Source organism: Lissotriton helveticus, assembly GCF_964261635.1.
Source record: "Lissotriton helveticus chromosome 1_1 unlocalized genomic scaffold, aLisHel1.1 SUPER_1_unloc_5, whole genome shotgun sequence".
NCBI classification, from domain to species: domain Eukaryota; kingdom Metazoa; phylum Chordata; class Amphibia; order Caudata; family Salamandridae; genus Lissotriton; species Lissotriton helveticus.
In genome coordinates, this window is record NW_027611692.1 from 511,489 (window position 1) to 528,614 (window position 17,126).

The 17,126-nt window shown below is 44.7% G+C and overlaps 1 protein-coding gene and 1 pseudogene across 1 annotated transcript in view; one reads left to right on the forward strand and one right to left on the reverse strand.

Annotated features, from left to right (window-relative positions):
* LOC144806135 (uncharacterized) overlaps nucleotides 1-17,126 on the forward strand; it is a 236,999-nt gene that overhangs the window by 124,588 nt on the left and 95,285 nt on the right.
* On the reverse strand, nucleotides 1,381-6,186 carry LOC144806141 (uncharacterized; annotated as a pseudogene).

Below are 17,126 nucleotides of genomic sequence, written 5' to 3' on the forward strand. Positions count from 1 at the left end.
CGCACAAAGCATTCGACACCTGAAAGTTAACCGCATCTCCCTTTACATTACAAAAGATGAGATCAGCGACTACGTCAAATACTCCAACGACCCTCATTCCCAACTCGACAGCTGCCTCCGAACTGTGCTCTTCCGGAACATGCTTGATCACAGAGGGCAAGACAGTCATAGACGGCGTGCCGAAACACTTCGCATATCCTGCTGCAAATACTTTACCCCAATTCTCACAATCTGTTACCTCTGGCAATAAGTCTTTCTGCAAGCTAATTGTGAGAATCCTGTGTTTTTCCACAGGAGTGGTATTAGGAAACACTGCTTCCAGTTGGTCAAATTTCTCAGCAAGCCAATAAGGCATATCGTACTTAGTTTGAGGGTGCTTGCCCATTACCGAATGCACCGAATTAACCATGACTGAACTAATCGACATCCCGGCCGGTCCAACTTGTTTCACTGCAAGAAACATATTGAACTAAAGCCCTATGTACCCCAACAAAAGAGGTATAAAGTTGACACAAGTCGTCAATCGGGGCATTGAGATAACGTTGATATGGTGTGAACCCGGCTAAGACTGGCCAAGTGGCCCCAGGAATTGACAAGGGACCTAACCGAACCGGAGTTACGGTGTGTGGGAGGGTGCCATTAAACCAAACACGATGCTGCCATGCCGAAATTGGAATCTCTTGTGTCCTATATAGAGTATAGTTCACAGGAATCGCAGTGTGAGTGTATGTATGAAACGTATCCTCATCCGCATTTATTACAGGAAACATGACCCAAGAGTAGAAAAACTCAAAGGGGTACGCCGAATTAGCACTCGTCACAAAGATAACACATACCATTGTCTGGTACTTCAAACTGCGTCAGATGACACCGGAGCGCTGCCCAACTATGCTGAGCTATGTCAATATCACCCATGAGGACATAGAGAAGAAAACCAATTTATATAAATTGCAGTACAAAAAAGTGTAGTAATTAAAAATGTAAACCTTTTTATAAATCTCATGCTTGAATTAAAATATAAAACATTCGTATAGGTAGGTTAATCCGTCACGCCTGTTAACCGGAAAAGGTGTTGAGGCTATTGTGGACAGATACAAGCACTAATCAAGACGTTGGGCGCCATGTTGCGGGAATTCTGCTCATGCACAGAACTATGCGCAGGAAATCAGGACCTCAGTGTATTGTGGTGTACCAAAAATCCACCTCAGTGCCCAGAACCCCTATCCGACTAGCAACAGTGTCTCATTCATTCTCCGTACTACAGCGAAGCTAACAATGAACAAGCGACTTTGGGACCTCTCAGGAATAGTGGGAATCAAGAACACTCTTTTGTTTTTATTCTCATAAATGTCCACAATGTGAGCAATCAGAGACACTGTATAGTTTAAAAGTTTATTTCAACTACGTGCTCTAAGATGCAGTATCTTTATTAACATAAGTAAAAAGATGCATACAATCAACATTGTTACAATTCCATAAAATACAAAGGGAGAATTCATATTATAATGATAGTGGAACCAGGTCTATAGCGCCTTGTGTACCACCCTCCCCTTGCTAGGAGCTAGGTATTATAATAATAGAAGATCTCTAGGTTAAAACTGGGAACCCCATACCTCCAAAGTCAGGTGAAGTGAATCACATCCCAGATAAGCACAGCTCTTTGTCGATTGAAAAGTTTTTTAGAAGTGCTAGTCTCATGCATGCAGTGCAATATTAAAAGCACCTGAGTTTCAGAAATGAGCAGCTGTGTACGTGTTGTGTCTAGAGCGTGGGTCGATCAACCTGCATCAACACCATACATTGTTATTTTAACCTTGAACACTTTGTGCAGACTTGAGGTCGCAGTGTGAGTCTAGAGATGTGAAAAACAGACCGTTCTCATGTGAAGGAAAAGCAAGCAGTTTGTTTTTATAAAAACAGAGACGTAGTGTCATGTTCAAAAGCAGCAAAAATTGCGTTTGAGCAACGAACTCACTTATGCTAATATAGCAATGTGTGCAGGCAGAATCGTATTCATCCCTACACTTTTACAGGTAGCATGAACAGGAACACTAGTATGTTTTTCTTTGTAACTCTTCATCGCCAAATAAAAACCACCAGTGTTTCTTTTTTTTTATTCCACATTGTGCTACTCTCCCAGTGGATTTCCTATTATATCACGTTGTTTTTTCTATGTGTACCGAAGTGAACAATCACTGGGAACAGACACTTTTATTATTCTACAAATCTTTAGTTTTCTTCTTTTCTTCTAGTCGAGTCTTCATTCATCTGGTATTTGAATAACCCACATAATTATATACTTGTTCCTGTAATTCCTTCATCTCACAATAACTGTACTGTTCTGCTCCTGTCTATGTCCTCAGATGAGTCAATATTATTGTTAATGTTCTTAAGTTCTTTCTGAATTCACTGCATATCTGGGATTATTTCTAAGTGAGTTAAATGAAGGTGTGTGTTCGCTGAGGCTATGTAGGATTAGAAATTGACAAAAGCTTGGCACACTTTTCGTGCAATTGTATGGTTTACCCCAGGTGTGTTCGCAATTGACAAAATCACTTCTGACATTCATTGCAATGCTCATTTTTACTCTGTGTATGTTAGTTGATGTATTCGTAGGTTTAATAACTGACAGATTATATTCACACATTCACTGCACCTGAAAGGATTTTTCTCTGTGTGTGTTAACTGATGAATCCTTAATGCGGAAGATGCACTAAAGTTACTTCTACACTCACTACAGTTGTATGGTATTTACAGAGTGAGTGCAAGCTGATGTCTACATAGGCTTGATAATTGACTAAATTTCTTCACACATTCATTGCACTTGAATGGCTTTTCTTCTGCGTGTGTTTGCTGATGCTTGCTTAGGATTGATAATGGACTACAGCTTTTCAAGCATTCATGGCATTTAAAAGATTTCCTCTTTGTGAGCTCGCTGATGATTTCTTAATGCTGAAGAGTAAGTAAAACTACTGCCACATTCATTGCAATGGTAAGGTTTTTCCCCAGTGTGTGTTCTCTGATGTGTGCGGAGGTTTGTAATTTGACTGAAACTCTTCACACATTCACTACAATGGTATGGTTTTTCCCCTGTGTGTCTTCTCTGATGTGTGTGGAGGTTTGATAGTACCCTAAAACTACTTCCACATTCACTGCAATTGTATGGTTTTTCCCCAGTGTGTATTCGCTGATGTCTCCGGAGGTCTGATAAGTGACTGAAGCTCTTTACACATTCACTGCAATCATATGGTTTTTCCCCTGTGTGTATTCTCTGATGTGTGTGGAGGTGTGTAATTTGACTGAAGCGCTTCAAACATTCACTGCAATGGTAAGGTTTTTCCCCTGTGTGTGTTCGCTGATGTGTTTGGAGGAGTGATAACTGACTGAAGCTCTGCACACATTCCTTGCAATGGTATGGTTTTTCCCCTGTGTGTATATTCTGATGTCTGTGGAGGTTTGAAATATGATTGAAGCTCTTTACACATTTACTGCAATGGTATGGTTTTTCCCCCGTGTGTATTCTCTGATGTGTGTGGAGGTGTGATAACTGACTGAAGCTCTTCACACATTCATTGCAATGGTATGGTTTTTCCCCTGTGTGTGTTCGCTGATGTGTTTGGAGGAGTGATAACCGACTGAAGCTCTTCACACATTCACTGCAATGGTATGGTTTTTCCCCTGTGTGTATTCTCTGATGTGTGTGGAGGTTTGCAATTTGACTGAAGCTCTTTACACATTCATTGCAATGGTATGGTTTTTCCCCTGTGTGTGTTCGCTGATGTGTTTGGAGATGTTTTAACCGACTGAAGCTCTGCACACATTCAGTGCATTGGTATGGTTTTTTCCCTGTTTGTATTTGCTGATGCTCTTTTAGGGTTTCTAATTGGCTAAAGTTCTTGACATATTCAGTGCAATTGCACGATTTTTCTCCTGACCGTGTTTCCTGAAGGGTCAGCATAGTTAATAAACCACTTGCATTATTTTCACATTCCCTGTATGTGTGTGATATTTTGGACGCTTGATTTCCGATTTAACAATAAAACACAAGACTCCTAAATACCTGACACATTCATAATATCATTAAGGCTTCCTTGTCGGTGATTGCATCTTTAGATTGGATAATGGCTTCGCTTGCTTGCGGGAGAAGCTTAATCTTCCTTCCGGTAGGTGCAAATTGGGACAATACTCTGTACTTTAGAGAGCTGCACTCCCCTTTACTTTAGCCTTCACTTGTTAGGCTCCACCTTGTTGTGCTTGTCCCTGGTGCCTGTTGTTTTGGCTAGAAAGAGTTTGCAATACACCTAGAGCACTGAATGGAGGTCTGTTGCCAGTTTAGATAGCGAAGCACTGCTCTAGCCATATCATGATAGTGAAGCGACTCGTAATGTGTACAGCTACTCCAAAGAGTGTCCCGGGGCAAAGCACAGGTCAGAAAAGAAAGTAAATCCAGTTGTTTCAAACATTGACAAAAAGCCACGTTTTCAACCTTTTTTCAAACATTATCATGTTGCTAACAGCTCAAAGCTGAAGAGGGAGTTTGTTCCAAGCTATGGATCCCAAATAGACACGAGACCTTCCTCCAACTCTCATACCGGCCTCATGATCAAAGCTGGTGTTGGACGCTTGTTTATACAGCAGGTGGTTTGTCAGTTTTGTTGCCTTAATTTTGTTGAGGTCATTTCTTCGTCTTGGGGTGTCAAGGTGCAGAGCCTTGACTGCGTCTTCCTGGATCTGTCCTCTGCCTCTGATTGCACTGATGTTTTTGGAGCTCCTTATTTTTGATAATTTTTGCAGGTTTGATGTGTTATCTTCATTATTCATAATCAACCCGTGCATTTAAGGCTTATTTTCTGTTGGATGTAAAGAAATTAAATATTACTAAATTCAAATGTAATAGAATGTGAATACACAATATTTAACCAGCTGTAGAAGAAATCTATTCTCTACCATATTTGAAATGTAGTAAGGAACATTTTACCATACATGGATATTTCATTAAAACTGTGGTTGAACATGTCACAAAAGGCAGTGATTTACCATTGGTCCAGAGTAAATTACTAACGAAAGGGTAGCCACAGAGCACTCATGTGCTACAGGAACAGTTTTTAGGTAGATACACATGGACAATTAAACAGAACAGATTGTGGAAAAAGAGAGGAATCAGGAAGCGCTGCCGTTAATTCAGTTTCAGGAAGTATCTACCAAAGGTAGCTCTTCAGGAAGTGTATAACAAAGGTAACTCTTCAGGAAGTATTTAACCAAGGTAACTCTTTTGGAAGTGTATAACAAAGGTATCTCTTCAGGAAGTATACATGACAAAGGTAACACTTTAGGAAGTATATATGACAGGTAACTCCAGACACCTTCTTCCACAATGCTTTCATGTTCACACTGGATCAGCTCAAATGTCAACTCCCACCTTTACCTTGCCGCTCATTAAGGGCCTTACTACGAGTGCGACGGCCTTCATGATCGCCGTACTCATGGTGGGGGTCCAATGGGGGTCTGACCGCCGTATTATGAGTGTGGTGGTGGGACCGCCACGAGACCGTCACCCCGCGAGGATCAAGGATCCTGCCGTGGAGGCAGTCTGCAAACACCCTGAATATGTTGGCAGTGCCAATGCCGACATTGTCGAGCATATTACAGTCTGCATATCCACCGCCCCACCATGAAAAGGATAAAGGACATGCAGGTAAGGGGCCCTAACAGGGCCCCGGCCGATTCTGCTTCTGAGGTTGCATGCAGGGGGCACATGTTGTGCCACCCTATGGAATTGCACCCTTGTTCCTGCACAGTCTGGCATGCATGACATGGTGCAGGAACGTGCTGCAGGCACTCTTAAGGTGGTGGTATGATGTTTAGGCTCTCTAATGAGCCTAATACAGCCGCCGCAAGACCGCTGCTGCACCGCCCACCCACCCTGGATTTAGTTCATTATGCGGCGGCGGGCTCTCAATGGGCTTGGCAGTCTGCCTGGTACCTTCGCAGTGGTAGTACGATTGGAAGACCGCCACACTCGTAATAAAGCCCTAAGTCACCTTCAACACATTTTACAGCCCTCCAGGCTCAAGCATTTCTGGATCCTTCTAACCTGGAAGACTGGAGCATTATCCCGAGTTGAGGTGGATTTTCTATCAGCGTAATATATATCCATCTCCTTTGAACTATGGACTGATTCTGCCCTGAAAGACAACTTAAAAATTGAGTCTTTAGTTCTTCCTAAAGTAGGTAAAGTTAAGATCCTGTTGTAATTCAATCAGCAGCTCCTTCCAGGGCTTTTTGTACAACAGAATGAGGGGCTGATTGCAAAGGCCTGTCTTTATATTGTGCACACAGATATGGCAAACAAACATTAAATCATGTCATTTATTGTTCAACTATATCAGTCATTTATTCCTCATAGAGAATCCATCACAATCAATAAATTAACTGAAATATCCCTACATCCAATAGATGTGTGTATATTAATAAAAGTTTTTCAACATTTACGAGATATTTGACTTATTGTGGTCTGTCTGAAGGCCAGGATGCTACTTTGTGCCTCAACAGGGCTTTGGTAGAGAAGGAGGAGGTGTCTGTTGTCCACGGGTAAAGTCTCATTTCTCCCATCCTACAATTCTTTTATCCAGGTTTATCTCGTTCCATGTCCTTCAGCTCCCTACTCCCCTCGGTCTATGTACTCACTCCACAGGGTTCATTGTTGGCTGAGGCAGGGGACACACTTGAAGCATGCACACAGCAAACATCAGATAATAGTCATAGCCATGGTTGGTAGTATGGTGATCACAAGCTTCGCTTCAGAATCTCCTCCGGGAGGTACAAACAGAGGAGGTGCACAGGAAGGTGCTTATGAGGTACAAACAGAGAAGATGTACAGGTAGGTGCTCATGAGGTACAAACAGAGGAGGCGCACAGAAATTAAATGAAATGAAAAATTACACTTGTATAGCGCATAACTACCCGGAGGCCTCGCAGCGCTTTTGACTGATTGCTTATGGCGAGCTCAGGGTAGATCAACAAGCTTTTGCGAACAAGTGAGTTTTTAAAGACCTTCTGAAGGACATACGGTTATTATTCTCTCGGAGAGAAGGCGGAAGGGAGTTCCAAAGCTTGGCCGCAGTATGAGAGAAGGAGCGACCGCCCCAGCGAGCTTTGTAGATTTTGGTGGTAGTTGCTAGCTGTAAAGAGCTAGAGCGTAGGGCTCTGGACGGGGCATAGGGCGTGACTATGGGGTGTAGAATTGCCGGACCAGTGCGATGAAAGGATTTGTGCAGAATGCACATGGCCTTGAACTGCACTCTGGCCGCTACTTGGAGCCAGTGAAGTTCCTTTAGGGCATTCTTGGCTGACTGCCAGCGGGGAATGTTATAGAGTAGACGGGCGGCACAGTTTTGCGTAACTTGCAGCCTATAGGTGACTGTTATGTTATGTTATGTTATGTTATGTTAACCGGATTTATTACGCGCACAGATGCCCCAGCAAAGGGGCGTCCTGGCGCGAGAACACAACCAAAAACCGGACAGAGACTAAGAACACAACACAGCAAACAAAGCTAGGGGACCAGGGGAAAGAGGAAGGTTTTTACTGCCTTCCTAAAAGCAGAAAGCCCCTCGATGGCACGGATATGCACAGGCAAAGAGTTCCACAACTTGGCGGCAAGAACTTGGAAGGAACGTCCGCCTGTCCTGGATCTCTTAAAACGAGGAACGATAGCAAGATGAAGAGCAGAGGACCTCAGAGTACGAGCTGGCACATAGGGAGAGATTAAATGCTGAAGGATCGGAGGGGAAGAAAGTTTAAGAATTTTGAAAGTTAGGATCAAAGATTTAAACTTTATTCTCTGTGCCACCGGGAGCCAATGAAGATTATAGATGGTTTTCCTGGCTGAACAGAATTTGGGCAAGCCAACCAGAGCCCTGGCGGCGGCGTTCTGAATGCGTTGGAGGCGAGAAAGCTCAGCCTGGTTGACTCCAAGAAAAAGAGAGCTAACATAATCCAGTTTGGACAGGATCATGGCTTGCACGATAAGCTGACGAGTGGGAGCGTCAAAAAATTTGAAGGTGGACCGAAGCTGACGCAAAATCCCAAAGCAGGAAGCAGCGGTCTTTTTTGTATGGGTGGTGAAACTCAAATGGGAGTCAAACCACACCCCAAGATTCTTTACTTCAGCAACAGGGATAGGAATAGGTCCGAGCTCTTGAGGCCACCAGCTATCATCCCACAGATGAATTTGCTTTCCCACAATGAGCACCTCGGTTTTTTTTGCGTTCAATTGTAGGAAATTGTCATTCATCCAATGTGCCACAGAGATAAGTCCCTCACGGAACTTGGCTGCCTCGAGATCGGAAGCCCCACTAATCGCAACCGCCAGCTGAGTGTCGTCTGCGTAGGACACGATGGAGAGGTTCCCACGCATGGCGACATCAGCTAGCGGCTGGACATAAAGATTGAATAGAGTGGGGCTTAGAGCCGATCCCTGTGGTACTCCCTGGGCAATCGCATGTGGTTTAGATTCGAAGGGGGGAATGCTGACCCTGAAGGAGCGATCAGATAAAAAAGATCTGAACCAATCAAGGGCCACCTTATCTACACCAGCCTCAACCAGACGTTGAAGTAAAATGTCATGGGAGACAGTGTCAAAGGCGGCACTTAGATCGAGAAGCTTAGACTGCTACCGGGGCTCCCATGTATAGGGCATTTCCATAATCCAGGCGGGAGAGTATCAGGGCCTGGACCACGATCCTCCTCGCCTGGAATGGGAGCAGGGGGAGCACCTTGCGCAACATTTTCATCAGCCCGAAACATGTAGAGGCAGTCTTAGTGGCTTGAACCGAAAAGTCAAGCGCCTTGTCAAGCCAGATTCCGAGGCTCTTTATCTGAGGTTTGGGGGTAGGAGGCAGGCCAAGACATGGGGGCCAGATGGATGCTAGGGCAGACGGGGAAGGATTGCCCAACAGCATAATGTCTGTCTTTTCCCCGTTGAGTTTCAAACAGGAATACTGCATCCACCTGGCCACAGCCTCTAGACAGGGACCTAGGGTGGTAGACGATCCCTCGGAGTGGTCCAAAGAGACCACCAGTTGGGTATCGTCGGCGTAGGTAACAATGCGCACACCAAAGGGATGGACTATCTTGTCTAGAGGTTCCATATAGGCATTAAAAAGGGTGGGGCTCAGGGAGGAGCCCTGGGGAACCCCACACCTGAGTGGATGTTTGGGGGAGACTGCCTCGCCCTCAAACACCTGGAAGAATCGTTCGTCCAGGAAGGAGGTCAGCCATTCCAGGGCCGCGCCCGACACGCCCAGGCCACTCAGTCGTTGTAATAATGTGGCATGGTTGACCGTGTCGAACGCGGCACTGAGGTCAAGTAATATGATGGCGGCTTTTCCTCCCCAGTCCAACACAGCTCTGGCTTCCTCCGTCACTGCTAAAAGTGCGGTTTCAGTTCCGTGCAAAGGGCGGAACCCTGTCTGAGAGGCACGGAGCAGACTATTGGACTCCAGATAGTCCACTAAGATGTTATTAACGTGCCTCTCAAGCAGTTTACTCATCCACGGAAGTAACGAGATAGGGTGATAGTTGGCCAAGTTGTTCTGGTCCAGTGTGGGCTTTTTTAATAGGGCTTTAACCATCGCACACTTCCACGGAGGAGGGACGGATTTAGAGGTGATGGAAGCATTAAGGACATCCAAGATGACCGGACGAATGACGTCAATGACCTTAGTGAGAGTCTGGGGAGGTGCTTGGTCGTTGGGAGATCCAGAGGTGATCTTAGGGCACAGGTAGGTGCTTATGAGGTACAAACAGAGGCGGTGCACAGGTGGGTGCTTATGAGGTACAAACAGAGGAGGAGCACAGGTAGGTGCTTATGAGGTATAAACCGAGGATATGCACAGCTGGGTGCTTATGAGGTACAAACAGAGGAGGTGCACGGGTAGGTACTTATGATGTACAAACAGAGGAGATGCACAGGTAGGTGCTTATGAGGTCCAAACAGAGGAGGTACATGGGTAGGTGCTTATGAGGCACGAACAGAGGAGGTGCACGGGTAGGTGCTTATGAGGTACAAACAGAGGAGGTGCAGGGGTAAGTGCTGATGAGGTATAAACAGAGGACATGCACAGGTAGCTGCTTATGAGGTATAAACAGAGGATATGTACAGGTAGGTGCTTATGAGGTACAGGGGAGGCGCACAGGTAGGTGCTTAGGAGGTACAGAGGAGGTACACAGGTAGGTGCTTATGAGGTACAAACAGGAGATGCACAGGTAGGTGCTTATGAGGGATGAACAGAGGAGGTGCACAGGTAGGTGCTTATGAGGTACAAACAGAGGAGGTGCACAGGAAGGTGCTTATGAGGTACAAACAGAGAAGATGTACAGGTAGGTGCTCATGAGGTACAAACAGAGGAGATGCACAGGTAGATGCTTATGAGGTACAAACAGAGGAGGTGCACAGGTAGGTGCTTATGAGGTATAAACAGAGGATATGCACAGGTAGGTGCTTATGAGGTACAAACAGAGGAGGTGCACAGGTAGTTGCTTACGAGGTACAAACAGAGGAGGCGCACATGTAGGTGCTCATGAGGTATTAACAGAGGAGGTGCACAGGTCGGTGCTTGTGGGGTATGAACAGACAAGGTGTACAGGTAGGAGAATATGAGGTACAATCAGAAGGTGCACTGGTAGATGCTTAGGAAGTACAGACAGAGCAGGTGCACAGGTAGGTGCTCATAAGGTATAAACAGAGGAGGTGCACAGGTAGATGCTCATGAGGTACAAACAGAGGAGGAGCACAGGTAGGTGCATATGAGGTATGAATAGAGGAGGAGCACAGGCAGGTGCTTATGAGGTATAAACAGAGGAGGTGCACAGGTAGGTGCTTATGAGGTATGAACAGAGGAGGTGCACAGGTAGATGCTCATGAGGTACAAACAGAGGAAGTGCACAGGTAGGTGCTTATGAGGTATAAACAGGAGATGCAGTGGTAGGTGCCTATGAGGTATAAACAGAGGAGGCACACAAGTAGGGGCTTATGATGTACAGAGGAGGCCCACAGGTAGGTGGGTGCACCCCTCTGCATCTGCTTCCATCTGTACTATGTTGTACAAAGGGGGGTCAACCCAGAGCGTCAGAGGGACCTGGGTAATTACGTGTTATAAAAAGAGTGGTCCCTGACCAAATCAGAATTATTCAAAACAAATTAAAATAAAAACCCAATAAATGACAAAATTATTTAGTACAACACTATTGTTTTATTCACATAGTGTTAGTGAATTTTATCCTTGCATTGTAACTTTTTAACACAGAATTATCATTTTGGATAACTGGACAGTAGCTTTATCCAAATGGCAACGATGTAAAGTGCTTTCCCTACACCCTCGCTCTAATACAATGATGACAAAGTGAGGGATGTACACTTTATCCTTCCGACCGCTGCCTCAAAATATCGGGTGCAATTGACCCAGCCTGGTAAAAATCATGCATATATAATATAACATTACTTAGGGTTCCATATTTAGTATAGACTGTTACAACGTACTCTATGGTACTGCAAACATATATACATTTTTAGGTCTCGCCTGTCGATGCGCATGCGCATCGAGCTTGCGAGACTATGGGGGCTTAACCACTCTTTAACTAACTTGCAAGGAATCGTGGCGATTCCTTGCAGTGCCCGTGACTTTTAAGCTCAATGCGCATGCGCATTGAGCTTAAAAGCGCGTGCACATGCCCCCAGCTGCCTGCCTTGCCCACTCTCTCTCACAGCCTCCCCCAGCTCCGCCCCCTCACTTCTTGATTGCACGGCCGCTAGGCCGTGCCTCCCCTACTCTCCTCCCCCCTCCTCCTCCTACTCTCCTCCCCCTCCTCCTCCTACTCTCCTCCCCTGCCTGCCGTCTCGCACCTCTCCCCGCTCCGCCCCCTCCCCTGACCCAGGGAGAAAGACACTAGCGCGAGATGAGCGAACCCTAAGACACGCGCCTGCTACGGCCATCTTGTTATGATTGAAGCAACTGTATTTTAAGAGGTACTCACTGGAGTTGTTGCACGCTCTTCCTAACCTCACCGTCTACAGAATGCACAGAATAGGGTCAACAAAACAAACTGCTAATTGCAAAAGGGGGGGTGGGTCTCGTGGATACATTGTTATAATGGTTCGACACGGTATTTTCAATCAACATCATAAAATTATCTAAAATAATAATAAGAGACAAATAAATCAAGATTAATTGGTTGTTTTGCCGCTTTATTTAAACACCTGCTCTCGGTTCTCCACAAAGAGCTTCTGCCGAGAACTTGCCTTTCTTCGTGGAATTGTAAACAACCAAAACGCGGTCGAGTTTGGCAAATCAGTGTAGGCAGTCCATTTTTTCAGCCTATCAAGTTTCAGCCCTGGGCGACACTTGGCTCACGTGCAATAAAGAGTGAAACGCTCATGGGCGTGAGCCGGAAATCTCCAAAAGGGACACCAAATAGGCTATGAGCATTGTTTTCTTTTAAATGCCGAAGGATTGTTATGGTGCTTGTACCATTGGTTTCAAATAAAGAGCGTAAAGTCCCAGCTCTTCACTGACACACTGTGTGCTCTTGGATTAATTCGTCTAATCTCTGACACACCTCAACCAAACAGAAATAACTATTTAGTATTAGGATATTTCCCTTTAAAAGAGATTTACTACTTTGGAAATCCAAGCTATTAAAGCGATAACAGAAAACACTAGAGCTTGTAAGATGAGTCACTTCTAGTCTAATTATTGCTCTTCATATCTGCCAGAGGACCCTTGCACGAGCAATTCCATGCACATGCCTGCCTCCTATGCGGTACTGCCGGGAGCTAACTGTCCTGCAGATCAAGGGGACACACTGTGCCATCGTGCAAGGTATTAAAAACACAGCAAATAAGCCTTTATTTCCAAAGAAATTCCATTCGGGATGACATTAAAGGTTGCGTAAACATCCTAGAAAAAAATGATAGTCCCACAGGTGCACTGCCTTTAAAGCCGAAATACTGCCATACACATAAACCAAACCTGAATTAACTTAATTCAAATTGTTATTTTTATTACACCATGTGATTCCAAGCCACTTGAGAGCGCCACTATAAACTGATTATTTAATTGTTGATAAGAACTGCCGAAATATAATTCATTCCTAATTCTAAATTCAATCCCCATTCCCCAATGCATTTCGGATGAAAATCCACCAGGGGGTTTGCTTTATTTTTTTAATCCAAATTGCAATAAACATGCTGAAAACTAAGAATAAGAAAAGTATGCACGTAAAAATAAAATTGCGCGTTTGCCAACAGTTAACACGCTTTCAATGCCACCACAACCACCACCCCATCCACCACCACCACCACATCCACCATCACCTCCACATCCACCATGACATCCACCGCCACATCCACCACCACATTCACCACATCCACCACCATCACATCCACCACCGTCACATCCACCACCACCACCACATCCACCACCACTTCCACCACCACCGCATCCACCACCACCACTACATCCACCACCACAACCACCACCCCATCCACCACCACCACCGAATCCACCACCACCACCGCATCCACCACCACATCCACCGCATCCACCACCACCGCATCCACCACCACATCCACCATCACCACCACATCCACCACCACCACCACATTCACCATCACCTCCACCACCACCACCACATCCACCATGACATCCACCACCACCACATCCACCACCACCGCATCCACCACCACCGCATCCACCACCACCACTACATCCACCACCACATCCAATACAACCACCACCCCATCCACCACTACCACCACCACCGCATCCACCACCACCTCCACATCCACCGCATCCACCACCACATCCACCACCACCCCATCCACCATCACCTCCACATCCACCATGACATCCACCACCACCACCGCATCCACCACCACTGCATCCACCACCACCGCATCCACCACCACCGCATCCACCACCACCACACCCACCACCACTACATCCACCACCACATCCACTACCACCACCACCCCACCACCACCACATCCACCACCACATCCACCACCACCATATCCCCCAGATCCACCACCACCACATCTATATGTGTGTGGCTCTGTGTGTGTTTAGGTGCAAATGCAATGTTCTTGGATTTTCGTCACAATAAAATACACTGAACATAATCTTCACAAAAGTTAATTACAAACATTTAAGCTATTGCCATTATAAATTACAATAACTTTTATTTAAGTATTAATTATTTACAAAATTAAAAGCCATTGTTATTTGTAATATCAATACATCTAAGTCACGTAAATACAACACACATTGCATTACAAATGCTATAGGTGTCACATTTGCGAAAGTTAAAACTATTGACATTGTAACTGACAAAGCTATTAATTTAGCTACTTTCAAAACCAACACATAAATAAAAAAAGTGTCATTTACAATACCAATAGCTCAAACTTTCCTAATGCGAGACCTATTGCATTTCCAATGCTTGTTAATTGTGATCTTGAACTATCTGACCACCTTCAATACCCTGTGAGGCATTTACGTGGAAATCTTTGAAATAACAAATTTGGGAATGATGATCAAATGTTTTCTCAAATGAAGGCACGACACGATAACTTCTAGACCACCTTAACACCCTGTGAGGTAGTTACGTGATCTAGCCAGGCATAATAATGTGTCTTATATACATATTTTAGATATCATTTGGGCTCATGAACTCTAGACCGCCTTTAATACCCTGCGAGGTAATTACGTGGTCCTGGTGAAATTATGTGGTGATTGCTATAAACGAATAATTCTTCATGTTTGAAGAAAATTCAATCCATACACGTTTGAGATCCTGACAGATAATCTAAATTAAAAGTAGCCACATCAAGCTTATACTTCATTATTTTAATTCAACCCCAAAACGAGCATTAATATCCTTTCTCCCCGATCGAAGCGTCACCTTAGTAACCATAGTTACTGGTTTAGTCTGTCTACCGTGTCGACTATGGCCACGTGATGGGGAAGTCTGCCCGTTTTTTTTGCTGCCGTACGGGACGCCAGACGAACTCACAGAGAGTAAGAGATGGCTGGGGACGCGGCACCTTGACCCGTTTTTCCAGGTAATTAGACCCTAAGTCCTTCCCACGGTCTACAAGCTTAATAATACATGCGGACATTACGGGACCTAATTCCGGATGTCGATTTTATTTCCCAGGCGCAGAATTTTGAAGTAACGCAGACCCCGCCATATGCACCCAAGTGATGGAACAGGTAAACCTCTTTTCCAGTTCCGTTTTGAATGATTACACAGTGTTCCATAGAAGCGGGGCAGCAATAATATCGGCTCGCTCCTCTTTTCCGTAGGTGCATCACTCATGTTGAGATCCCTCCGGATCATCAACAAGGTAAATACGGACAGTTTCAGGAATGATACTATAGTTATAACAATTGAGATCAATAGACTTCACTATGAATTTCCATATATCACTCCACAGGGAAGATTTTTGGAGACAGCTCTATTTCCCCAACAAGGTAACATCTTTTGTCAAATTTTACACGTTGTGGTTACAATTGATGTATGTTTTTGCGTGGCACCCCCTTGGTAATAACACGCATTTCATGTAGGGCAATATGATAGCCCAAGCCCAACCCTGCCTAGTACATTTCGACTCATTTTGTGTCGGCCATGTCTACAATGAGGAACCTTTTTGTAAACTCATGTACCTCTGTGAACCTTTTCCCACTTGCTGGCCTTTTTTAGTAATTTTAATCGTGTTTCCTGTAGGACATGCCCACCCCCCTCCCCGTGTCCTGAAGAAGACCCGCCATGTAAGGGACATCACCCCTACGAACAGGGTCGAAACGTCGACTGCTAGACCTCTAACACATGACTAGAGTGTGACGATCAACACCAGTTACAACATGATGTTTTGAATAATACTTTCATTAAAAATTTGGATGCATTCCTGCATGGCTCCCCTGTGAAGCCACTGTTAATTGTTAGAAGAAATTTACAACTGACTTGTCACTTTCACTCCATTTGCACTAATCCCTGCTGATTGCACTTTACCCCCCTTTTTCCTGTAACGTGGGTACTGAAAATGATTTAAAAATGATAATTCTATGTTAAAAAGTTACAATGTAAGGATAAAATTCACTAACACTATGTGAATAAAACAATAGTGTTATACTAAAGAATTTTGTCATTTATTGGTTTTTTATTTTAATTTGTTTTGAATAATTCTGATTTGGTCAGGGACCACTCTTTCCATCTGTACTAGGCGGTGTATTGGTGTCCACTGTATCCTATTCCTACGGCCTCACATGGACACTTGCTGCGTGGGTGTCACCACACTGACCCTTTAGTTGAGGGGAGCAGAGCCTCAGGAAACACAACACCTGGAGGCCGTCTGCCCCGAGAGGGAGATCCAGGTGAGGGTTCAGGTATCTGATAATAAGAAGACAAAAGAATCCTATGAAGCACTCTCGGGCGTTCCAAGAAGAGACTGAAGGGTGCATTTGCTATCGGTCCTCTCTCGCAAACTCAGATCCCTTTTCAGTGACTCGGGGACTATATCTGTTTCTAGGCCCTCTTCCTATAATGCTGGCTATTGCTCTTTCTACAACACTTGGTGCAGACATCAGGCCTGATTCTGAGTTTATCGGAGAGGTTATTGCCTCAAAAATGACAGATCCCATCCGCCTTATTACAATTGCCACAGGATATAATGCACTTTTAATAGCGTGGACGGGATACCTGCCACATTTATGATGGAATAAACCATCCGCCTAAAAATAAATCAAGCCTTTGGTGTACATTGTGTCCAGTGTCTTTTCAGTGTTGGAAAGCATCCATTTTATTAACGGCACAGTATTATCTCACCACTGCTGTGGCTTGCAGTCATAAGGCTATTATGAACAAACTAAGTTGTGTGCCAGAATGCCTGTGAATAGTTTAGCATGAACATTTAGGAGGGAGATGGGTCTGTATGATGAGCAGGACTAGGGGGTTTACCAGGGCCTGTGACTAAATGTTATTACTGTTTCTATCTTGGTGTCAGTGGGCTTGTCTGTGTCCCCAGAAGAGTTGTTTACAGCTTACCTTATTTATGCTCAAAGAGT